This window comes from Meleagris gallopavo, chromosome 15, assembly GCF_000146605.3.
Source record: "Meleagris gallopavo isolate NT-WF06-2002-E0010 breed Aviagen turkey brand Nicholas breeding stock chromosome 15, Turkey_5.1, whole genome shotgun sequence".
Lineage (NCBI taxonomy): Eukaryota > Metazoa > Chordata > Aves > Galliformes > Phasianidae > Meleagris > Meleagris gallopavo.
Window position 1 is genome coordinate 6,114,710 of NC_015025.2, and position 25,072 is coordinate 6,139,781.

Below are 25,072 nucleotides of genomic sequence, written 5' to 3' on the forward strand. Positions count from 1 at the left end.
CAGTTCTCCAGGGACTGTGACTCCACCACTTCCTGGGGCAACCTGTTCCAATGCCTCACCATTCTTATAACATTCTCTAAGATGTAAGTACCTAATGCCTCTGAATTTATTTGAAAGTTACAGCTGAAATGCAGTTCATTTTCTCAAGCACTGTTTATGGTGAAGTCCAAAATAAACTCATAAATAAATCGCTTGAATTAATTGTGTAGATTTTTTACTCAGAGATTGATCTCAAGAGCAGAAAATGAAATAGGCATCATGAAGAAGGCAAAGTGCTACGGCCTACCAGAAACTGATGGATAAAAAAGTTAGAAGATTTCTGAATATCGTCACCTTCTAGTAAAAATTTAGGTGGTAAAATATTCTGACATCAATAAGAGAGACAGTGAACATCTGAAATCGGTACTGATTCAGACGACAAAGCCATAAAAGTAATTGGTCATACATGGAAAAATGTGAACAAAATATTCAGGATGCTGGAGAGTAATTTCAGAACAGATCTGAGTTACCATTTTTAAGGGAAATTAAAAGTCTGTGTAGTTATTTCTTTCATGTTCCAAATAATATTGACAAATATATCAAATAAGAGAAAATATGAGTCAAAAAGGAAGGATAACTGTTAGCTTGGTGAACTGTGACAAAAGCACAATTTTTCAAGGATTTAAGGAAAGCATGCAATATATGTGAAATTCAGGAACATTTGTTTTCATATGAAAATCCTGTATATGACAAAAAATTTCACCAAGTGAGTGTAAAACTTAAATTATTTGCTTTTCAAAGCCAAATGCCCATTTTTTAAATCCAAATCATTGAAAAAAATAACTATACGTATGTTATATATATGTTATATATACATATATGTATGATAACAGGGGCTTTGCATGTGATGGTGGTTAACTCTTTGAATCTAAGAGAGGTACTGTAAATTTTAGTTTAGCCACGACTGAGGAACTGTAGTCTACAGGAAGGACTGAAATATGAAATGCAGTTGAAAATACACCACTATGGTTTAATCCTGCAGCAGCTCGGCACCACAGGGCAGTTTGCTCGCTTCCTGCTCACATTGGGATGGGGAAAGAGAACTGGGGAGAGTAACAAAGGGTTGAGATAAGAACTGTTTACTGAAACAGAAAAGGACAAGAAATATAATAGTAATGATAACAGTATTTAAAGGAAATGGTTGTTTTTAAGAAAGCTAAATTTATTTGTTTGTTTAATATACAGGGTTCTGAGAAGTCCAAAGTGCCATTGCTCAAGATGGTAAGTGACTGATTTAATTAACTCCAAGACACCCACGTTTTTCGTGGAAGCGCAGTAAAGTGCAGGGCATTAAAATTGAAGTCATGTTTTTATTTGACTTTGATTAGATAAAGAAAGGCATAAAGTTTGAGTTGGAGTTCTGCTTCAGTTTGGTTATTTCAGTGCATGAGACAGGTGTTGTGTAGGCGCAGAAGGCTACACTAGCTGTTCCAATGTCTGCATAATTATTCTCCACCAGTGCATTGTAATTCTTTTAAAATTATCTGAATGAGCCTAAAAGAAGCAGCAGAACTTTCCCCATTGTTCAGATTCATGAAAGTAATCTTCCTTAAAAAATAAATCTATGTGCTTTTCTTTCTTCAGATAAGTAGACATTCTAATTTTTAAAGAGGTCTCCTTTTCCAGTGTGAGATATAATGAGTTGTGCAGTTTTTAGTTCTCTCTTAAAACTTTTTGAATTATTGTATGCCTGAAACTTATGCACTGTTGCTTTCAAACTGTCAAGGAGCAGAATTCCAGACGTGAAATCGAGTCTAGTTAATACTGTACTGAAGCTAGCAAGCACTGAAAAATATGAGAGATCATGCTGATTTTTATGAATAGTGTGTCAAAATGTAATCTCTAGAAACAACGTGGTGGTGTGGAGGTCCAAGACATTCACAAAAATGGTCTGGAGACCTTGAGGCAGTAAAGCTTTGAGTATGTGCTTAACTTAAGTATATCTCAGTGAACCGATCACTTCCTCTGTGCTCCAAAAGAGAAACAAATATTTTGTATTTATACTAAAAAATATTAACAGTGCTTAGTTTTATACAGTGTTTGATCTTTTTGATGTGCTTTGCCAGTTTTTGGTCCATCTCCTTGTTGTCTAAGGAACAATGTGACTGCTTCTTCATCCTTCTAAAGTGTCTCCACAGTAGATGATTAGTTGAATTTGCACTGTGTGCATTTCATCTGTCTAATTTATACATTAAGGTTGTTTCTGAGGATAGCAAACAAATGAGGGCAGACATTGTTGGTAGGGTCATCATCAGCCAGATGCCTTGGAATTAAATCTATATTTTCAGTTTTTTTGCATCCCAGCTGTAACTCCACAGCATTCCTGATGCTGGAGTAGAACACAGACTTTCATGCTAGTCAGTTTTCCCATGAGATGTGTCCTGGCAACCCCATTTCTCTCTCATAGTTCTCTCTATGTGCATTATGTGTGTTAATGAAAATAAATATGTTTATTACATGCATTTTATATGCATTCCATATTTTAGTTTTGCTTATCTATACACATTAATTTAATATATTTAATTACATATTACATATGTAAGGGCTGCTCTGAAGGTAACACCTCCTGTTTTGTTATATTGGCCCACGACACCTGAGGCAGATGTTGGTGGTATGGCAGTAGATGTTGAACCTTCCCACCAATATCCATCACATGTTGTTGCTGTGCAACAGATGGCAGCAGAGGGAGAGTCTGCCAAAATGGCATCTGACATGGAAGTGTGTATGAAGCAAAGGGGTTGAACTGAATTCCTACAGATAGAAAACCTAGCATCTACTGACATTCACTGACACTTGCTGAATGTCTTTGGGGACCAAACAGTAGATGTGAGTACAGTGAGAAGGTGGGAGGTGCATTTCAGCAGTGATGACAGTGATGTGAAAGGCAAGTCACATCCTGGACAGCCATGCCGATTTTTTGAGTGCAGCTCTTGTTCATTGCTGGCAAGAATGCAGAACTAATGGTGTGACTGTCTTGAAAAATTGTGTTTTGTAGCTGCGAGTTTGCTCTCTTAGGTAGTGTTATTGCACTCTAAATGTTGTACTTTCAACAGAAATAAGCAGGGGACATTACTATTGGAGTGTATTTTATATATAATACAATATTATTTTTATTAGACAAAAATTTATTTTCTGCATATAATAAATGTTAAAAAAAAAAACCTTTGCATGCAGTCTGGAACTTATAAATTGTTATATGAACTTCTAAGCAATGTTAAATTAAAGGTGTAAGCACATAAAGAAAATATGCTGACCTATATTTTAAGAGTATTATGCCTGCTGTTTCATTATTGTAGCTATCAAATTAAAACAAATGGAAGATCACCTCTACCATTTGTAACTCCCATAGATCATAGAATATTTCCAGAGGTGAAAGTCAACAAATTGAATTACCATAGAAATCATTAAAAGAACCACCAAATAATGCTCTGATTTCTCAATTAGTTTCATCTTTCTGAATTTCTTTTGTGATTATGCTTACTGTTGCTTATTCAGATTTTTTTGCTTTTAAGAAGTAGTAATCTAACCCTGAAATTTAACATCTTTTCACTAACAGAAATGTTTGTTCTACAACTGTTGTCTAATGAAATCAAGGGCAAAATAAGAAGAAAGTTAATTATCCACTAAAGTGAACTATCTGCAGCTAATTCAAATTGCCTCCTTTCATCAGATCCAGGCCCTCCAAAGAACAAATATTAATATTTCTAGAATACAGGTATCTAACACAAAAGATTTTCTAATTAATTAGTCTTTTCTCTAATGTTTACATCTGAGATAATTAAAGAGTAATGCCATGAAGAAATATACATCTAAGATGAAGAATTTTATGAAATACTATTTTGCACAGTAACACAAAACAAAGAGTTTTCTGCACGTCTCCTTGAAAAGATGCACTTACTTCCACATGAAGGAATTCACAGCCATTAGGTATTAAACTGCTGATTATAGGTGTATCATTCTATTATTTTATTCTATGATTCTGAGATCATAGCAAACAAAAACTTGCTTTTTTTGCTAATTTGTTAAGGTATATTCAGATTCTTTTAAACATAACAAGCCTTTTTCTGTAGGTAATATAATACTACCTGTCAGGGACAAAAAACTTTATTAGTTCCTTTAGTCCCTCGTGCTACCTCCCTTTAATGCCAGCAAGTAAAAATCCAGTCCTACCGTCCCAGTCCTCCAAATCTTGCTTAGATTCTCTACTTCTTCCACGTTGTTCTGTGTAATAGAATACAAGGTGACTGAGCAGAGGGAAGCTGGAACTTCAGCATATTTCCACAAGCAAGATGTGTGTGAAAAACAAAGCCAGAACCTTCAGAAAATCTGAACCATTAGAGAGCTGCTTTAGTTTAATATTAATTGCTTAAGTCCCCACTGTCAGGACTAGCTGGAGTTCAGCAGTACTCATGGTACATTCACCATTTCCAATAATTGCAGTAAGGTGACAAATAGCATCTATATGATGAGCACAGCACCCCTTACAGAGTTATATATGGCCATTTCTACTGTCTTCAGTTCCTTTTCATATGTAATATCATAATTTATGTTACTGATGGTAAAAGTTGTTAATTGTGTAGTGACCATTTATTTGGAGGGTAAAAAGAGCATAAGTGAGGAAAAATGCAATGTTTAAGAACCCAGGTGTACAAAAGAGTAAGAAAAAAACTCTGCTTAAGGAAAAATTATTCTTAAAATAGTCATCTAAAAATCATAATCAATTCCACAAAGATATTAAGCAAAAATGTACCACGCAAAATCAAACCAAGATGTTTCTCCCTGTATGCTTGCATAACTTTAAGATTTCCCACATTATATTATTTATTATTACCAGAACTTTAGAAAAGATATATGTATATACATATATACATATCTTTCAAAATGCTGATCATATATATGGTAGAAAGAGAGAACATATCAAGACATATTAACATTATTAGTTAATTTTGATTTAAAATACCATTTTTTTCTGCTAGTTGTAATGAATTACATGATATACAGATGCAAAAATTGTACAGCAACTCAGTAAGGAGTTACTTTGACATGGTACATTAAGAAACAAAGTGATATAATGTTTGAGCTACATACTGGAAACTGCATCATTTTTCTTCAGTATTTTTCCTTAAAGTATGAAATAAGAAATATGATCTTGCAGTATTTTAATAATGTTTATAGTTTTACAGGGAAAAAAAAAAAAAAGAAATATTTTGAGCTACTTTGCTCAATATTTTCAAGGAAGATGGTTCTGTGTCTCAGTTACAGTTCAAGAGGATCATTCCAGGGCTGGTCAAACTACTGCGAAGACTACTATTGATTGGACTGCCAAACGACATAAAATTAAATGTTGTTTTCGTATTTGAATCTACCCAAATCTTCTTCCAGAAAAACTGTTTTAAAGTATCGTTCAAGTTTTCTGTGTGATTCTCTCATGTCGAATAATACAGAATTACTTCCATAATATAGGATTCAGAGGCTTTTTGGAGGATGATGCATTTGTGTTTCCCATACTACAACTGATCTAGCAATACCACAAGCTATTCCTCCCCTCATTGTTTAATAAAACCTCCCTATGGGGTGATTACATTTTAGTGGTTTCATTAGCATCACTCAGTTTTTATGCTAGATTTGCCTTTCCTCATCACTTAAGAAAAATCTTGCTCTTGTTCCTTTATCAGTCTCCATATGCTGCTCCTCAGTACGCAGCACTTTCACTTTGTAGCAGGAAAAAGGAGCATTATCTTCTGAGTATTACAGTATTTGAACTCAACCTTCTAGTTCAGATTCTGTAAACTGTTTTTGAAGAATCAAAAGCAATGAGACCTCTCTGTCTGCCTAAATACTGCAGATTTTATCCTGCTTGCAATGGTGTTGCTAATGGGAGTCTCCAAACTACTATTCAGAGCCACATGCTCGCTCCTAGGTAAAGGGTGGAAGGGTGGAATTCATAAATACGCTGAGAATATGGTGATCAGGGAGGAATTTTACATTACAGTAATAATAGAAGAGGCTTGTCAAACTTAAGTAATGACTTTATTTTACATTTTTTTATGCCTTGAGAACAGAGAAATGGCAATATTTTTGAGTTTAGATTGGAATCACGCTACTTGAGAAAGCCTGAATTAAACCTCAGAGGAGCTTCTACTTTTAAACATATTGCTGTACTTTGCAATTTGGAAAAATAAGCCTACACTGCAGTTAAAAAAGATAAGTAAAAATAATTTTAAAAAATCTGAATATACATAAAATAACTTCAAGATGTCAAGCCATCTTCTCTGTTGGATGAGAACTGTAAGCAGAAAATGTTATAGACTGGATTATGATACCTTTGTTTGTTTTTCAAAGATATGTAGGTGAGTGATTTCTCAGCTTTGGGATTCACCCCACCCCTGTGTAACAATATAAAAGTCTTAGTCCAAGGGAATTGGCTGTTCTCTGTATATACCAGCAGAGATGTTTGTTCCATTGCAACAGATTCACCAGATTGAGTGAAAGCAGGAAACCTCACATTAGGTAGAGGAAACACAACATAAATACATTTTTCTATAGGTTGTCAAGTCATTAAACAACAAATGTGCACAAAAATTATGTTGGTTTCAATGAGAAGGCTATTGCAAAGGCTTTCAGGTGCAGAAATTTCTTATACATCAGATTCCGGTGGAATAAGAGTTCAGGAGCTTGAGAATCTGTATAAGATGCAAATGATCATTTGTTCTCCTTTATCCTACCTTGGATAATTGTATTATTTGCTCACAAAACTTCTTTCCACTGTATTTTTGTGGTTTAGTCTTCTGCAGTGGACTGAAACTTATCCACTTGTTGAAACGACTGGATGTACTTACAGAGATCAGAACACTTGGAATATTTGTATTGGAGAATGACTGAGGTTGGCAGTTTCTTTAATCCAGTTTCCCTGCTGAAAGCAGGATCAACAAAGTGGTCTGGTCCGGGCAGGTTGTGAATATCTCCATGCACAAAGATGTCTTAGCCTCTCTAGGCAACCTGTTTTAGTATTTGATAATCCTTGTGGTAAAACATTTATTTCTCACGTTTAAATAGAATTTATTGTATTTCTGCTTTTAATTATTGCCTCCTATGCTATCATTGGATTACACTGGATATCGGCCTTCTTTACACTATCACATGAGGGATTTTTATACATTGATAAGTAACTCTTGAGCCTTCTCTTCTCTATCTTCTCCGTGGTGAACTGTCCCAACTCTCTTAGTATCTCTGTATATATCACATGCTCCAAGTCTTTCATAATCCTATGGCCTCCCTTTTTTTTTTTTTATCTTGGTCCAGTGACCCCTGCGCTAGAAGTCCAGAACTGGACACAGCCATGCAGATCTGTCTTGCCATTGCTGGGCAGAGAAGAGCAATCTTCTCCATCAACCCACTGGCAGCTCTCTTCCTAATGCTGTGTGACTGCTTTGTCCCAGGATCATACTGCTGGCTTCTAGTGAACTTATCAGCTAGTTACACAGGCCTTTTTCATATATTTGGGAAGAGTCGATTGAGGCAGCTTTTAGGTTACAAACATTTCTAGAAAGAGACTCTAATTCAGATGAATAGCAAAGAAAACGTCAAGAGAATGTTCGAGGACAACTAGGTAGAACAATGCTGCATGGTTAGGTTAATTGGTATGGATGAAAACTCTCTCAGGTTTTAAGTACTGAGTGTACCTAAATAATACTGAGGAAATTGTGTTAGAGAATGTACATAAAATAGGTACCATGGTGATTGCATGATGGCAAAAATACAGAGCTAATGGTGGTAGAAAAATAGTATTTTGTAGCTGAGAAATTGCTCTATCAAATAATGTTATTGTTCTTTTTGTATCTTTTGCACTATCCATGGAAAAAAGTAGGAAGCATTACTTTTGGAGTGACTTGTACTTGCTCTGTAACTCTGTAGTCTAGATTACTCCTGTATGTTGTTATATTTACTAAGATTTCAAGTTCTAACTGGGTTTTAATTGGCATAGTTCTATTAAATTCAGTTGTTTCTTTGGGACTTAGGATTAATAAATACACAGGTCTCCATCACAGTTGTTTTTCATTAGCTAACTAATTATACAGAAACTTCTATCATTTGACCAAATAAAATGGAAAGCTCAGTCCTGTAATTTTTAAATTTTTGGAATTTCTCTACTGCTCAATGAAGATCAGACCCTTGCAGAGGGATTTTCTCTGAAACTTGGATGAATTAATCATCTGAATCCCACTGTCTGTGAGTGCATTGGGTGCATAAATTTCACATTTCTAGAACCTTTCTTGAATAGTTTCTAAAAATCTGAGAATAGTGCTAGGAAAGCTGTAGTGCATCCATAGATCCCATTCACGCCGTTTCTTTCCAGTTCCCAAATTTCACTGTGCAAAACAGGTGTGTATAAAATACATGTAGATTATATTGGCCTGCAAGCATGTGTATGTGTGTATTCATGTACATATATGTAGACAAACACATTGCCTGCATACCTAATGCCCACCTTACTGCTCCTAGACAACAAACAGGAGTTTTTTCTGTAGTTTTTAGTAAAAAGATTCTTTGTTAATGATCTCTTTATAAATAGATTGGGAAAATATATCAGGCATGCAAAGAGAGCAATGTAATTACATAGGACTGCGTTAAACAGAATTCTTTTAAAAGCTATTTTTGGCGTGCTCTAGAAAATCTTGAATGGTCAGTTCCTCCAAAAGTCTGTATTAAAAACAAATCAGTGCTCATATCTGTAAAAGTGTTGGTTATTTATGTGACCTGATAAGAACATCTTATGCAATCCAAACACACAGGATGTATCAAAACTGGAGGCATCCCAGTGACAATCCGTATATTTTCCACCCGCTTAAAGAGACTGTATATAAAAAGATATAAACTAAGTATATGGAGAGTGGTTATGAATAGATATACTTTCTCTAAAACATGTGCAGAATTTCTCACGGAGCAAACATAAAAAACAAATTGGCTTCACTCCACATTGTACTCTACAGAAAAGGATGAACTCTGCATTTAAAAAAACTTGTAACTGGTTATCCAAAATTTTAAATACAGGTACTTATTAAAACTTCTTGAATATTCAGTATTGTGGATAGTGATGAAAAGTGTATACGTTCAAAATCTATTTTACGTTTACTAAATTAGATTTAAGCTTTTATTATACCATCTACTGGCAAAATTGATTGTAGCTCACGATGTGTGTGTATGTGTGTGTTTTGCTTTCATGGATAGTAAAATTTATTTAATGGAGGTAAACGAAATTTGTCATTTGGAAACAGGAAGAGTAATATACTTGAACAGCATTACTGATCAGACATATATCATTGCACATTTTTATTTTGTTCTGGTGCCAGTGTGAACTCTTTGCCAAGGGATAGCATATGTCTGGTATTCTGGAGGTTGGCTTCTACATGGAAAGGAAAGCAATGACATGAAACATCAGGCTGAGCACAGATTTTAATTTACTGCCTATTGGGAGTGCAGCCTCAAAAATTGTATCCAGAAAATTTAGCTCTATGGGCATCACACAGGGGGAAAGAACCTCTGGAGGTCCCAAGGAGATTCTTTATTAAACTGTATATGAGAGCACTGCAGAATAGTAATTAGAAGGCAAAGTATTTGGCCACAAATGGAAAAATTATGTGTAAAGAAATATTCAGCAGCATTATGCTGTGACACAGGGGTAACAGTAATATATTGTACAAAGAAATGTCTACAACATATGAATTTGAATGAAGGTATCAAAAGAGAAAAACCCCACGCAGTTCTCACTCTCTGATGCAGTCCTTTGAGAACCAGCAGAGACTTAAGGACTGCTTAGTTCATTTATACCATATGTTTCAGTTGTACCTTCTACCTTGGCTTTTTAAGAACCATATAATCAGAGAATCACAGAATGGTAGAACTGTAGAATTATAGGGGAATGGTTTTAAACTGAGGGGAGGTTAAGGTTAGATATTAGGAGGAAGTTTTTCACACAGAGGGTGATGAGGCACTGGAACAGGTTGCCTAAGGAGGTTGTGGATGCCCCATCCCTGGGGGCATTCAAGGCCAGGCTGGAGGTGGCTCTGGGCAGCCTGGTCTGGTGATTGATGACCTGCACATAGCAGGGGGGTTGAAACTTAATGATCATTGTGATTCTTTTCAATCCAGGCCATCCTATAATTCTATGATCATCTAGTTGCAGCTCCCTGCTGTGGGCAGGGTTACCATCCACTCGATCAAGCTGTCCAGCATCCCTTCCAACCTGATCTTAAGAACCTCCAGGGGTGACATATTCTCAGCTTCTTTGGACGTCATCTGTTCAGCATGCACAATTGTCTGTGCTTTTCTACACAAACAATTCAACATACCTGTAGAAATCTGTCACTTGCAGTAGATTTTAAACAGAGGATGGGGCTGACTCAACTCTGAGTGTTATGAGTATGGAAATCAGCTGTAATGGAATTTTCAAAATCTTAGGGAACACAAAAATCAAGTATGTAACCTGAATGTGTTCCAAATATACTGAAGTTCTCTTAAGATTTAGTTCTTTTGTGGGATATATTATGGATTGACTCGTACATGTCCTAAATGTAGCACTGGTGGTGAGTTTATAAACTCAAATACTTCCACCCCTGGAAATCACTGTCAGTGAAATATTTAGGCATGTTTATGAGGATCCCGCAGAATAATACTAAACCTCTGATGTTAATACCTTATAGAAATCAAAAAGTCTAACCCTGTTGTGATCAGTGGAATCCTCCTTTAATTTGTTCTCTGTCAGATCTCTTTCTCACTTTGAGAGGATTCTGTCTCCAGCTCTGGATTATTATTCTGTATTGCTGTGTTCTTCATCTGGATGCTTATTATATGGTAGAATTTATATGCAATAATTCTGCTCAAATTAAGGCACAAATTACTTTGTGAACATGTATCTTGAGTTGGTGAACCATTCCTTCATAACATGGGTCAAGAAAACAAAGAGTTCTTCAAAGGACATATTTATAATATGAGTCATTGAGAACGTACTGAACTGCAAAGTCATGGTGCCTTGGAAGTCAGATTTCCCAAATTCATGTTTCATTATTAGAGAACAAGAACCTTCTTCCATTATTATTATCAGACATCATTTCTAATTTCACTAGATCTTTTCATAGCACTTACATTTCCTGAGTAATGCACAAAACTCACACTGGATTAGCACTGCCAACTGATTTATTAAGTTCAGCCTTTATTCTTCATAACTTTTATCTCAATAGGATAATGAAGAACCAAAATAATTAGTTCATACATTCAACTTTGCCAGTAAAAACAGTACATTTGTCCCATCACAAAGAATATGTGTCAAAATGAATAAAATTGACTTAATGGGATGAAAGATAGACAGCAGCCTGGTGTGGCCAGTTCTCCTGGCTGTAGAAATTGGAAACCAAAATCTTGTGTGCTTGGGAACCACAGTACATGAATTCCTTTACAGATGAGAGTTTCTGGATATGGTTCACGGACGAAATGATTGTTGCTCCCCAGCCTTCCAGTGCAGAAGGTCTGCCTGAAGGCGCAGCTGAGACCCAGGCTGACAGTGATGCTGACCTCAGTACTCTCTGCTTGGAGATTGGGATTTACAGCTGTCACCCCCATTATTGTTATGTCATATTGTTATTAGGTCATATTTTAGCTAGTGTTATTTATTTGTTTTTATATTTTGAAACAGATCTAAAGAAAGCCCAATTGACTGGGATTAATTATTGGATGAGTGGTTCGAGGTACAGGAGAAGGCTTTCACATCCTTTTAGTTCCTCAGGCAAATCTATGCTTGTGTGCCGTACTGCCTTCTCAGGCAGTGATAGTCTATTACTCTGTGTGCACCTGAACCAAATTCCAGGTTTATGTTATTAATTCATGAACCTCAGATTGCCTGAAATAAATCATTAGAAAGGTTTGTTTCATCCCTGCAATTTCCCATCTGGCTGTTTTGGAATTTTGTTTTGTTGCACCCATTCCCTTAAGGATGAGGAACCTCTGCATCACCATTCCCTTAAGGATGAGGAACCTCTGCATCAGAAAATTAAAGCTGTCATAGAGAATTGCTAAGAAGAAAAGCTGGGGCAGACATTTTGTGGCATGAGGTGTGGGAGCAGATGGCTCCTTCAGGGAGATTTACTTTCCTGGAATATGATGGATAATTGCAGATATGTTCAAATTAAGTCAGTGGGCAATGAGAATATCTCCTATCCATGCTACACTAGGAAGGGCTGTGTCTTTTAAGCCACTACACTGGTAGACCATTGGCTTCTGATAATATATTACTCAGTATTTTTTTGCATATTGAAAATGTTCTCATTATTCATACTAATCAGATGTAAGAAGATTCTCCATCACTGCCGTAAATGGATTGATGCTTTATATAATTCACTACTGGCTCCCATGTTAAAGTCCTTCTGCCCATGATTTCTTGCCTGAACACTGAGGGATGGGCTGGCAACTACACACCTGTGCACATACCTCTCCCAGGCCATTGGCTCAGGTGCAGCTGAAATTGTTGTTATGAGTGTGTTCAACAAGTCACATCACACTTTTGACGAATATTTGCTCCCCCTGTCCTTCTGAGGAGGGGAAGTAAGAGAACAATGTGGGAGAGTCTGGCTGCCCATCAATTTCTAGGCCCTCGCTCTCTTCTTGAAGAAGTTCACATTAGCTGCTGAACTGTCTTGGTTCTTCTCAGTATTAATGGATAACAAATTTTTGTAAGGTATGTTACAAAAGCAGAACACAATGGGAGCAGTTAAATAGAAATTAACCTAACTGAAGAGTCTGAAAGAGTTATTGGTGGCTGCAATCAATTCTGGGGCTGTTTAAAGCAGCATATCATTAGCAACAATACTGTGTTAAATGGTGCTGCTGACAACAGTACATAAATCTCATTCTGAGGAAGGGAGTTTTAAGGTCCTCCTTGTCTTTTGCATAAACCTGAGATTTTTTTGGAATGTCCTGAAGTTGAGAAGGTGAGTAGCATAAGTGGGTGATGGATGGATGGATGGATAGCTATGAAGCCCACAAGCTGCAGCCCAGTCTTTCAGATGCTCTGTTGTAGTGGTGGCCAAGGAAGGTGGTAGTGCCAAGTTTTCAGTAGATGTCCATTCTATATTAATTTTACACACCATCATAAACTGCAGCAATTGTTTCTAAGGTTGTTATGGAGCTACTTGTGAAAGGCAAGCTACATAAATTTGAATATATTTATATTTAAGATGTTTTAGTAATATATATTTTACATACTTTTCTTAACTTTTTTTTTTTTTGGTAATTTCTGGGACTAACATATACTATGAAAATATCATCATTTTAGACTTGTAAGAAACAGTGTTGGTACTATATGAAAGGTACAAAAATATACTTGGGAGTACTGTGAAGTGTAGAACCAAGAATGCCAAAAAGGAGAACTATTTCATACACACGAAACACGCATTTGTGCTTGGTAAGTAGATGAGTTGTTTCACAAATCATTACTTGTCTTTTTCACAAGTGAAATGCATGTGGGTGACAGAAGCTTCACAGGTATGATGTGAAATCCAGAAGGCTTTGAAATGTTTGCTCTGAAACAGGGAATCTTGCAACTCGGAAGGATATAGCACACAGAGTTCTGTTATCCTATGTGTTTTAGGATTTTGTTAATCTTATGTGTTAGCTAAGTGATTTCAGTGAGCTGTGTGTTGCCCAGTTTACCTGTATGACCAGATTGCAAACCTGAGGTTAATCCTGCCTACGTTGAACATCAGCTTCTAATTAGACATAGAAATGAATGGACTGTATTTCCAAACATTCCTACACAAGGTAAATAACTCCAGTTTCTGAACAGGATGCTCTGGAGCATCACACTGCACGCCTGTTTTCTCATTGTTGATCTGGCCAAGCCACAGGCAAGAAAAAGGTTGAATCTTTCTTGCCCTTATTTCTTACATTGTAACTGAACTGAAAATGGAGATGTTTTCAGCCTTCAATTTAGCAGATTAAACTGGTGATCAATAATTTGAACTTCTGCCATCTTCTTTCTCTCTATTGTTGCTCAGTCACCCTGAAGGTGATCAGTTGTTGTAGTAGAGTTCTGGTTATAGTGTTGTGACTGACATTGTAAAATTATGTAGGAAAATATTATTACTGAAATAAACGGGAAACTTCTCTTTCTGTTATCCTTTCCAAAAGCAAATGCCTGCTATCCCACCAATCTGCGTTTGTATCAGGGAACCTGTGCTCAGTAGAGGTTCGGTTTATTTACATTCCTGGCAACATCTCAGCTTTTTACAGTCTGCATGAGAAATTTCCTTTAGAGAAATTCTGAAATAAGTTGCTACTAACATGGAAGTCTAACTTTGATTTACAAAAATTTGCAGTATTTAAAATGCAAATTATTGAATTGTAAACGTTTAGAATGTTCAGGATGAGGGAAAAGAAGTGGTTTGTGCATTAGAATTATAAACCTGCACAACTGTATATTGCAAATTCTTACTTGCTTTCCTGAGGATTATATATGCATGCTCATACTCTCTCATTTCTTTGCTGGCACAAAACACACCTTTGTTAGGATTTTAAGACATGATGTTACACATTTTATGTTATTAGAAAAAAATCTAGTATACTTTGATGAACGGGAAAATGAATATAAATGGTGTCACCTTTAACAAATGCTTTCTTGCATATAAAGCAATAGCTACAGGATTTATGCAATCAAGCTTTTCCAGTGTAACAGTGTTTTTAACAAGATTTGAGGGTCTAAAATTGGCAGAGTTATAATTAAAGCTCTGCAAGCAGATACACTGATATTTACTCACTTCTGTCATTAAATCTGTTCTATCACAAAGCTGAAGATACACACTCTGAAATGTGTTTTTTTTTTCCAAAATTGAGTATATTTGTTCCAAATAGGGATACCAGCATTCAGATCCTGCAGTGACTGCTCAGCAAACAATAGAATGTACCCGAAAATGTTTCATCTGTCACTCTACTGAAGTGGTCATTCACCTTAGCCTTTTTTTGTGCGTTTTGTTTTCTTATTATATTTATAAAGCTCTGATTAATGTTCTATCAAAGCCTATTAAATTAGATTTTGGTGTATATTTGGTTTCTGCTGTATCAGCGGTGGTTTTTTTAAGCTGAAATTCTGTATAAAATAGAGAATTCAGGACAGCAGCCTTCAGGGAGTTTGTTGGCTTAGGTTATACAGAAAAGCAAAATAGCTAAAAACTTCTGAAATATTTTGTTTGACAAATGATGACAACTGTGCAGGAAATGATATAATATAATGTTATGTAATTCTTTACATTGCTATGTTGCCATATCATTTGTATCACAAATTATGCCTTACAAGTTATTCTGTTGGAAAGTTAAAAGCCAGGTTGTTATAGCTCAGTGCCTTGTATCCCAACATATTTGGCTCCAGACCTTATATAAGAAACATTTGGATTCAAGTAATATTAATAAAGAAGCTTGATAAGTATCTGAGATAGCATGAGGGATTAATACTGCACACATTTTTCTTTTTTCAGAGATCACCAAAAGACATGGAGAACCTTACCTGGACTGCATACACCTGCATTAGAGTGTAAAATGGAAGATAACATTTTACAGGTTATCAATAAGGTACTTAGAAATTTAAGATAGAAAATGGTTTCAACTGGAAAAAAAAAACAAAACAATCAGCAATATTTATTTTCCCTTATCATCCAGAGGCCTTTGATATCTGAATGAAAATAGCGTTTACAATTTTATTATATATTTTTTTTAATCTGATCTTTCTATAACATTCTACCCTGCTATCTCCTTCCCTAGTTTGCAAGAATATATTTTCTCTATTACACCTGTTTCCTTATTCAGCACAGATAATCATTTTTCTTGTAGTCATCTAACTTCATTTGTATTAGGAATTAATAAAATATACCTCTAGGCTGTCTTCTCACTAGCTACAACAAAAAAGAGACCTACTTCAGCTCCTAATGAATCATTCCTTGTTTGGGGAAATGCACAGTGCAGTTCACTGAAATTCCATTAAAATATTTGATATCCATTAAAACTGAAAGCACAAGTGTACTATGTTTAAATGCAGAATCAGACAGAGTGGTCACATAAAAAATGAAGGAGCACTTACAAAAATGATTGAACCTCTTTCAGAAATTCTAAGGCTTACTCTGGAAGAATTCCAAATGTTGTGACCGACCACAATCACCTCTCAATTTTCAATACTGTGACCTGTAATAGTCATTGTACCGTTGTATTCTGAGTACCACCAGTGATTCTTTTGCATGGTTGTGTATGCTCCACGTTCATCATTTCAATGTTATCTCTAACCTACTGTGCTTCTATATTGCCCAGGTTATCTTAGTATATATTTTTAAGATTAAAAAAAGTTTATTTAAACAAGTTCCTAAAATTTACATTTTTTTTCCCATTTGCAAGCCTCAAACCAGTTACTTATATTTCTGTGCATTCATTTTTAGTTTTTCCCTTTATAATGAATAGTACAGATATGTAATTAGCTAAAACTCACCTGGATATCCTGCTAAGACTTAAGCTTGCTTTTCCATATGACGATGACTTTCTTTAAGAATTGGATGCTTAGTCTTTTGCTCAAGGTGAAGTCTTTGACAAGAGAAAGTAATAATTTAAACACTGCCATTCTATTTCCCAGTCCCTTACAGCTGCTTAGAAAATTTTTGATGACTGTGAGAAAGGGAAGGAGAGGGAAAGAGAAGAGACAGAATGCTGATCAGTTAGGGGAAGAAAAAAAAAAAGAAAAAAAGATTTTGTAAAAAAGCTGGCTTTGAAAAATTTCCTTACCTGAAAATGCAAGAAAGTTTTTGCGGTTTGGTTTGGTTTATATGTTTAAGCCAAAAATATCAGAGTTCTTTCTGTCTGTCCTATCAATGGCACGTATCTCTTCCTCTTTCTCTCAAACTTTTTTCCAGTTTCTCCTGGATTGAAAGGTACAATGTAAGGTGAGTAATGGAGTATTAGATATTGGGAAGGCTCACCATGAAGCTTGCCAGAACCCAGTAAAATGGAGAGACAGAAGACTAGATCACATTAAAATGTATGCATAAAGCAGTTGCATGGAAGGAAGTGAATTTCAATCTTCGTTTGTAATTCTGGAAAGTGGAAAGTTTACTGTAATACGTGAAATATTGAGTAACACCAGATGCTTTGGGGATTTCTGAGAAGAAAGCTTATGAATCATAAAAGTTGGCTATCATTTCCTTGCCAGCAGATACCTAAATGTGTACAATACATTGTACAATACAAAAAAAAAGAAAAAAAAAAAAAAAGAAACCCAGGAATCTTTGACTGTGGGAAATTGGGCCACTACTTCAGCTTGTCTAGGTCTCAGTGAATGGCATTCCATCCCTCAGGGATGCTGACGACACCAAACTACTTGGTGTCATCTGCAAACATGCTGAGGGTGCACTCAGTCCCACTGTCGATGTAATTGATGAAGATATTGAAGGACATTGGTCCTGATATTGACCCTTGAGGTACACTGTTCATCAGTCATTTCCATCGACGTTAAGCCATTGATCACCACTCTCTGGGTGTGAACTTGCAACCAGTTTCTCGTCCATTGAACAATCCACACATCAAATCCATTTCTTTCCAATTTGGAGACAAGTGTCAAAGCCCTTACTGAAAACCAGATAGATGACTTCAGTGACTCTTCTTTTGTCCATTGATGTGGTTATGCCATCATAAAAGGCTGCTAGATTGGTCAGGCAGGACTTGCCCTTGGTGAAGCAATGTTGGTTATCCCTTATCAGCTCCTTGCCTTTCGTATGCCTTAGCAGAGCTTCCGGGAGCTTCTGCTTTGTGGTCTTCCCTGGCACTGAGGTGAAGCCAACAGATTGGTAGTTCTCCAGGTCCTCCTTTCCATTCTTCTTAAAATGGGTGTGATTTTTCCTTTTTTTCAAGTCTCCAGGGATTTCACCTGACCACTATGACTTTTCAAATATCATTGAGAGTGATCTGGTGAATGCATCAGCCAGTTCCCCTCAGGACTTCAGTATGCATCTCATTAAGACCCATAGACTTATGGATGTTCAGATTCTTCAGGTGGTTGTGAACCTGATCTTCACTTACAGTGGGAAGGACATTGTTTCCCTAGTCTTCACCTTCAAACCATCTGCTCAAGGATTGTGTATAGAGCAGTTCCTGAGACTGAGGCAAAAAAGTTGTTGAGTATCTCAGCCTTCTCCTTGTACATTTACTTGCTTGCCTGTATTGCTCAATAGGAAGGATACACCTTTTAAGAGTTACCTTTTCTGGTTGATGTACTTATGGAAACCTTTTTTATGTTTCTTTGCACCCCTTGCCAAGTCCAGTTTCAGTTGGGCCTTGGCATTTGTGACCTCATCTCTGCACACCCTAGCAGCGTCCCTAAAATATTCCCAAGTTACCTGTCCCTGCTTCTACTGCCTGTATATTTTCTTTTTTCTCTACAGTTTGACCAGAGGGTCCCACTTCATCTGTGCTGGTCTCATGTCTTCCTTTCCTGGCTTCTTGCACCCAGGGATGGAGACATCTTAGAACCAAAGGAAATCTTCCTTCAGGATCTGCCAGTTGTGCTCTACTCTTTTGTCCTTGAGGACAGATTTCCAAGTGGATTTGTTGAATAATTCACCGAAGAGCTGAAAGTTAATTTTTCTAAAATCAAGCAACTATTTGTCTGTCTTATATCCCTCAGGAGTGTGTACTCCATCACTGCACGATCACGGCAGTCTGTGCAGACTTGAATTCTGATATCGTCAATCAGTTCACTTGTGTTGGTGAGCAACAGTTGCAGCATTGCATCCTCCCTGGGAGGCTGTCTGTTAGCTGGCTCAGGAAGTTATCCTTGATGTATTCCAGGAGCATCTTGGATTACATACCACTCACCATGGTACTTTTCCAGCAGGTGTCAGAGTGGTTGAAGTTCCAGCAGAACAAGAGCCTGTGTTTGCAATGCCTCCTGTAGCTGGAGGAAGAAGGCTTCATCAAAAGGTTCAACTTTATCAGGTGGCCTTCAATAGACACCAGTAGTGACTAAGGCTTGGGAACTCAGAAGCGTGGGACAAAATAGGGAGATAAATCACTACTGGCTCATGACAGATACAATGGGCTGACAGCTTTTGCCTGCAGCTGCAAAATTCCCTCATTCCCTCTTTCTCTCAGGTCCCTGGAGGAAAGTATGCAGGAGAGGACCCATCGCTGCTGGGCCATGGCTTGCAGAGTACTCCCTGTTAGTCAGCACTGTGACCACAATGAAGCAGGACGTGCCAGGCATGAGAGAGTAGGGTGAATGAGAGCAAAGTACCCACGTGTCTGCTGGGGAGAGGTAAGTGGGGCAGCCCCGCCCAGGCATGGGCCACATCTTCTCTTAGAGAATATTTGTCCATGTTCTGTTCTTACACTGAATAATAGGAGATGTTCAAAGTTTGTACAAGGAAAAACATTCAGGTTTAATTAATTCAACACATGATAAAAAATATGAAATAATCTTCTGCATATTCTTTGTTCTGGAGACAAGATTTGGTTGTAATATCGAAAATATGGTTTATTTAACGCAAGACCTTGGTATTTTTGTGTGATGATTTAATCAAACATGCTAAAGTTGAAAATCTAAAGGTTTCAAATAATTCATTTTAATTACTTAGGCATCATTTAATCAAAAAATCTTCCGTGGTAATAATTATCATTGTCGGTCCTTTTCTTACACATACTTAAATATTTCATATATTAATATCAAACTTGATTACTGTACTTACTGAGAGCTACAAGGTGCTGCATTGCAGTTGCTGAGGTAGTGCTATCTGAACAGCTCAAAATGAGCTCATTTGGGTATTGGAAGCCAGCAAAACACTGGTAACACACTGCTTTGTTTGGGTTAATATAACCTATTAAGAAGCATGATAAATTAGTCTCTGTGGAGTTTCTTGCTATCGCAGTTTGACTGCTTTTGGAACCTGAAGTAGAGCATTTTATTTTGGCTGGCAAGCTGCAATGATAATGTATCTCATAAATTCCAAGTCTGGAATAATTCCTTAAGAAATAACAGAGCTGTTTAGCTGTAAAGACAAACAGTTGTATTGAGGAACCCATTGAGTTTTGCTAAGCTTCTCAGAGAAGAGCATTGAAACCACTCAGACAGCACAGCTGATACTATTTTCAAAGTAGAGGTAATATTTGATTTATGTCAATAACTACTTCTCTCTATCTTCAATCCCACTCGGAGTCTCGTCTGGAGTGTAGCTCAGCCTCAAGGTTCTGGGACCTTCAGAAAGGGGTGCCAGTGTCCCTGGGAAGTGCAGACAAGAAACTGAATTCTGGTCTTGCTTGTAAAAGTTGCTAAAGTTTGTAAAAATTGAGGTTATTAGGGACCTGTATTAGTAGCAGGGTAAGTTAATTCTCATCACAGTAATGTAGATTACTGATGTCAACAAAATAGCTTTGTATGAAAACAGAGTCCAAACAACATGCATTCTTGTTATCAAAAGATTGCAGAAATATCTGGTGTGCCATGCTCAGTTCTGAAAGTTTCCTCAGAACCTCTCAGAACCCAACCTGCTTCACCGTACTCACTGTCTCTTATTTTGACTTTTTCTGTCCCCTTTGCATGTATGAAGTGGTCAACAGCCAACCTCCCACTCTGTAGGGCAGACTGAATCTGAATCTGAATTTGTGAGAACTTTTCGCTTATCTTTATTCACATCATTTTATCTAATCATAGTCCTATGCCATTCACAAATTATTGAAAACACAAGGCAATTTTTTACTGAGCAGTCTCCTTGGTGCTAGATGAGGTCCTTTCACCATATTGGTGTCTGGCAGCTGTAATTAACTGGCATTTTGAGGGCTAAGGGAAAAGTAAGAGTAAAATTCTGAGTTGATTGTTTTAAGTAGACCTAGGATACAGTATAATTTCTACCAGTCCTGGAGCTCATACCCGTGGCTTTCATTGTACTGAACATGTTGTGGTTCTGTTTTGTTCCTCTAGGCAGTAATAGCTCAGCATGAGATATTCTCCTTCTTGTTTTCCTTTGTAATGTTTGGTAGCGTTTCATCCTGCAGTCTCTGTAATGGAAGGCAGATTTGACTGTTTTGGACTACCATTAGATTTTAAATATGTTTTCATCAAGTTTGTTTATGAAGTACTTTCACAACTATAACCTTCTTTTATGATGACTTCCTTGTTCTAGATATGTGAAAATATTTTTATGTTTTGTGTCTCTTTCCTAATCATAAACAATATATTTTGGTGCCACAACAATATATTTTCCTATTTGCACATCAAGTTAACAAGAATTGTTGTACAGCTTGCTTCTGTATACCTGCTGTTTTTATGAAGCACAGGCTTACTGCTTGGAGCAATACATACAAAGTCAGGACTTACAATATGACATTATCCAATCTATCTTAAGCATTAGAAAATAAAATCTTATGTTAATATCAGAGACCATATGAATAAGCATTAATATTAAATTTCAGTGCTGAATTACCATTTTTTTCAGTAGCTCAATACAAAAGGATCAGTGTTATGATTTCTCAGTTAATGATGAAAATCAGTTTTGATCATGCTGTTACAAAAATAGTTGGCATTTAAGTAAGCAGTGAAACACTCTGTTTTCTATGTTTTTTTTTAGCTGAGAAAATGGACAAAAGCAACTACATTTCTTGAGTAGATTGCAATATAACATTTCCATAGAGTGACCTTCCTGACTTAGAATAGAAATAGGATAGATATTGATAGCATGAGCTCATTTAAAACTATATGTTGATTCTGAAGAAAAGAAACTTTGTTAAGAGGAATTAAGGTTGGGAAGATAAATGTCTGTTTACATGGGTTAATAATGATAGGACAAGGGGGAATAGTTTTAAATTGAGACAGAGGAGGTTAAGATTAGATATTAGGAGGAAATTTTTCACACAGAGGGTGATGAAGCACTGGAACAGGTTGCCCAAGAAGGTTGTGGATGCCCCATCCCTGGAGGCATTCAAGGCCAGGTTGGATGTGGCTCTGGGCAGCCTGGTCTGCTGATTGACGACCCTGCACATAGCAGGGGGGTTGGAACTGGATGATCATTGTGGTCCTTTTTAACCCAGGCCATTCTATGATAAAATACTAACCTTTTGGGAAAATGCTGCAGAACATCTTTGCAGCAAATGCATAATGGTCTGGCATTAACTGCCCCTTAAAAGAAACATCAGTGGCCTAAAAACCTGGAAATCTAAAGTTTAGGGGAAAAAAAAGCTAAAAATGTGAAATTTTATAGGATATTGAACTACTGAAACTGAAAATAAGATTGTAAATAAGATTTTTTTGATAATGTTCAATGTATTGGAGTAGCCAGTTATGGCACTGGTAAAGAACAGTCCAAATTTTGTCAGTGGTCACAACTTGCTGACTGCTTACATGCATTGTAGGTGACAGCATGGCCCTTTATGTGAGAATACCATAATTCATACACTGACTGACTGTATTGTCACTAAAGAAAGTGGTCTGGTATTATGTTGATTCATATTCTCTTTTTTTTTTACATTTATTTATTTATTTATTTTTTACATTTATTATGTAATTATAAAGGCATTTAGAAATAATATCTTAATGGTAAATATCACAATGGTGGTAACATTCTCAGTAGTCTTCAACCCAAAAAAGTCAATGACCTGTGGCCCTAAGCAGAAAATGATGAATGAAGGTTTGGAGATTGTTCTGGATCATCTCAGAAGGGTCTTACCTTCAACCTAAATGATTCTGTGATGAATGAGATATTGAGAGGTATGACTGAATATTTTAGGGTCTGGGATTTGCTTAGTAAACTTAGATGTAATGAGGAGAGCTGCCATAATGACCATGTGGCTGGTGCAGAACAAACCTGTCCTCTGAGGCTGAGAAGCAGGGGGCTCAGCTCCTCACTTGGGAGCTGTAGCAGTCTGCTAAAGCACTTGTTTCTTTCAAGGAAGCACCCAACTCCCCTTCATTTCCCTTTCTCTTTACTATTCTGCAATTAATCAATATTTGAACCAACACTAAATCCCCAGGAAGGGGAGCTTAGCCCACAGCCCACACTGCATCCTAGCAGCTTTCCCAATTTGGTACTTGATTTCAAGAAATTCTCATTAAAAATATTAGAATAAAAACATGCAGTCATTTAAAAGAGAAGAAAGAATGTACAGTAATTTCCTTGGAGAAGTTTTTTATATTAGAGCTGTCAAGATTCATTGACATGAATGGAAAGATGGTGGCTCAGGTCTCCACTAGATGGAAATAGTAATAGCAGCAGCAAAACAGCTTATGCCACTTTTCTCCTCTGTGTGTTTCAAAGAAAACTGGAAAGATATATAATAACACACACATCCTGAAATGATTGTACTTCTGAGGATGTCTGTGTTTAGGAAAATTAAATGCTTTTCATCTTTCAGCAGTAATTATCATGGTCAGCACATCCAGAATTAATACGGGTTCAGACAAAGCAAACATCTGAGGTAAACTGCCAATCCAATCCATGACTATCTTTTCTGTTTGTTCTTGTTTTTGGTGTAGTTTTTGTACTGGTTGCATTCTAGTTCACTTCCAGCCTCTAGAAAGAAACGTGTCTTCAGCATTCAGAAAAAGGGAAGATTAAAAATACATATACACCTAAGAAATTCATTCCTTCACTAAGAGTCCTTAATGATTCCAGTCATGTTAGGCCCTTTTTGGAGTTGTAAGGGCTGTCACTCACTCTACACCGTAGCCTGGTATTTGAAAGCTTCTTGCTTGCCTCTTGACATCTCTCCCTCTGTTTGACTCGTTCAGCTTTATTTCCTTCACAGTAACATGTGGCCCCAAGGAATTCATTCTTTTCCTACCTATACTCAGCTTAAGCCATGTAAGTTCTGATTTCTTGAAATCTGCTGGATTTTTTTTTTTTTTGGTCAGCAATGAAACATTATTTTCACTTTGGAGGACTTTAACTCTTAAAAGTCTTGTTACTTGTTAGTAAAAACACAGTGGGATTCTTTCTGTTTTCACTGCAATGCCATATTAAGAAAATCTACTGTACAACCTTCCTTAGAATATTAATGAAAATTAATTCTCTGTTAAAAAGTAAGTTTTCCAAATTATCCAGCAGAAGCTTCCTGTATGGGGCAGTTTGTTTTATTTTACATTTCAAATTAAACTAACTGGAGCTTGTTCAAAACTGCCTGAAATTGAAAACTGCATAGTAATAACTCTCTTAAAAATTAAAGTAGGGAAAACTGGGAGATTTATAAGACTTTAAAGCCTGAAGCTTGATAGTATGGAGAGTTCCTTTAATCTCAGTCTAACTATTGAGTCACTGCTTTTCTGATCCATACTTATAAATTCTAGTGCCATCATAGTCTCGTGAACATAGGGGTTTTCACCAGATTGGTGATACAGACTGTAGTTAGCAAGTTGTGTATGGTTTGTTGTGCTTACCAGGATTTATCAGATCATAGAGGATAAAAGTGAATTGCTACTCGAACAGCTAGGAAGTAAATTCTTCTCAAAGCTTGTGACCAGTCTGTAACCCCTTCCATCTGAACAAAGAGCAGCTGATGTTCCTCCTCTGGTTGTGTAAGGAGAGGTGGTTTCCCAGGAGATCTCATTAGACTTGATTTATTCAGCATTAATCACGTACATTTCTTCAGCAGATCTTTTGCTGAATGTAGAAATGTCGGTAATGATGGACGTAGCAAACTAGAGGAGATTTTTGCAATACTGTGCCTATCTAATTAATCTTGGTTGGTGCTCCAGAACTGCATATCTGCTAGGGTAATAATAAGATTAAGCACTAAGTTTTCATGTTGAAAATACCCATCTACAAATGTAGAGTCTAATGCAGTATAATCAGACTCTGAAAATGGTATAAATATAATGTAGCTTAGCCACCATGAAAGTGACCATAGGAAAAAAAGAAACCATAAGGTAATGATTTTCAGCCATCAACTCTGAATTTTTGATACGAAATAATACTCTACTTTATACAATTGTTCTATTCAAAAAGAACACCACAGCCTGCAAAGATGCAGACAT

At 36.6% G+C, this 25,072-nt stretch overlaps 1 long non-coding RNA gene across 1 annotated transcript; it reads left to right on the plus strand.

Annotated features, from left to right (window-relative positions):
- Nucleotides 1–1,222: 1,222 nt before the first annotated feature.
- Nucleotides 1,223–19,363, plus strand: LOC104913247. Its single transcript, XR_004161375.1, has 3 exons — nt 1,223–1,260; nt 15,558–15,651; nt 19,207–19,363. It is a non-coding gene; the product is annotated as an uncharacterized LOC104913247 (long non-coding RNA).
- The last annotated feature ends 5,709 nt before the right edge of the window (nt 19,364–25,072 follow it).